Raw genomic sequence first — 2,075 nt, forward strand, 5'->3', positions numbered from 1 at the left:
GGTCCAACTCTGTGTTGAGAACGGCGGCCAGGTTGACCATGCTGCTCAGCCTGGGGTTGCCCTCACCAACTGGTGAGACAATCACACCTCCAGCGCTGCCGGTCGAACGGCGAGGGTAGTACTTCAGGTCAAGGCCATCGGCTACCCCGCTGAACAACGAGCAATACTGAGAAAGTGCCTGTCGTGCTGCATCCTGCATGGCTGCCTTGGCAGTGTCCCTCTCAGTGATAGAATATTGCTCTGAGAAGGCCTCTGCACCCTGGAGATCATCGTCCAGACGGCGCACCAAGCAAGTAGCCTCCCACTGGTCCGGGTATAGCCCGCGACGATGCTGGTAGACTACACAATGGTACTCGATAGACCAAGTGTGTCGGTCGAAGGCCCGACGCAACAGAGTATCGAGAGCGTCGTGGAAGTGACACCCGCGAGCGGCGTCACGAGTGATGGGTCTAGCGATCCACCCCTCCGGCTCCGGCTCCTCCGAGCGCTCTGTGCCATGGCTCGAACTGCCACCAGCGTCGTCGTCATCTCCGTCAGGGTCTCCTCCAGCAGCCGGGATGCCCTGTGGTGGTGCAGGGGGCATCTCTGGCTGAGGTGCAGGGGAAGGCGGCCTCTCAGACTCCACCTCCCGCTGAGGCGAGGGGGAAGAGTCCTGTTGCTCCTGCTCCTACTCCTGGCGTCGACACTCCTGCTCCTCGTGCAGGTGACGATGCAGTCTCTCCAGGTGACTGGACTGACCTGGCACCATGCGACACAGTGGATGCTCTGCCAAGCGAGAAAGCAAAAAGGGGATCACAGACTTACGTGCAGTACACCTGATACGGGCCATCTACAAAAGATGTCGTAAGCACAAGAGTAAGAGTAGAACTATGAGACCAGAAAGTAAACAGAAAGAAAAGTGAGACAAAACTTTTTGTGATAAGTAAATAACAAAGAGCTGATCAAAATGACCAACTTTTGAAAAGACACTAAGGTCAAGGTAAGAGTAGGGGTCTATAGTCCTTAGAGCGACCATTCTAGTCTAGGTTAGCGGTCATACAGTCAGCAAGGCTCTGATACCACTTATGTCACACCCGATTTTGGAAGGTAAACCGAATGCGGACCATGTACGTGCCAGGATCAGAACTCACGTACACAGTGATTACATAATTGGACATCATCACACAATGCTCGAATTAAATAACGGAAAGGTACTTAATTACATCAAAATGTCTGAGACATCCACAAAGTCTAATACATATCCATAGTGTTCAACAATAATATCAAAGTGCGGAGTAACGAAACGTAGAATGTAAGCCTACACAGGCAGCTGACTGGGGGTTTGCCACTAAAGTAAACTAGAACTCGTCGTAGTTCTGGAACTCCTCAAAGTCCTCCATGTTGCCAGCTTCACCTCTTGAGCACTGAGTACAATGGGGACAACCTGGGGTGGGGTGGTTTGCAAAGCAAGGGTGAGTACACATCAACGTACTCAGCAAATGTCCCGTTTGGCTAAAGTGGACTAGTTGTATGTGGAGTTAAGGTTAAGTAGTTGATTTTAGTTGGTCAAGTTTTATTACTATAAGTAGGGCCAAGTTTTAGTAATAACCCAGTTATTACCCAGAAGTACTCCCTCCAAGAGGAAATACCCGAGATCAGAATTATAATCATCATTGCTAATCATCATCATAAAAGTAATCAAAGTTCTTCTAATCAAAGAGGATCCCAAGGCTTCTCATAACCATGAGCACGGCTGATATACCAGTTTCTAACACTCTGCAGAGGTTGCACACTTTACCCACAAGCCGTGATTCCCATTCTGCCCGGGGTTCTAGCCTCCCCATTGATCACTACCAAGGTGACCTAACAGGGTCTCACTATGTAGCCTTTACAAAGATTTCCTAGAGATCATAGCCGCCCGTTAGGTTTCTCCAGTTTGATAAACACAGTACATCTTCCGAGAGGAAGGGTGACTAACAAAACCAAATCAAATAACCTCTGCAACCAGCCTCGGCAGAGCAAGTACTGTGCCCGGACCCCATTGACGGCCCTACGGTGAAGCCAACTACTCCTTTGGTTCCTCTAATTAATCAGCT

Source organism: Zea mays, chromosome 2 (assembly GCF_902167145.1).
Source record: "Zea mays cultivar B73 chromosome 2, Zm-B73-REFERENCE-NAM-5.0, whole genome shotgun sequence".
NCBI classification, from domain to species: domain Eukaryota; kingdom Viridiplantae; phylum Streptophyta; class Magnoliopsida; order Poales; family Poaceae; genus Zea; species Zea mays.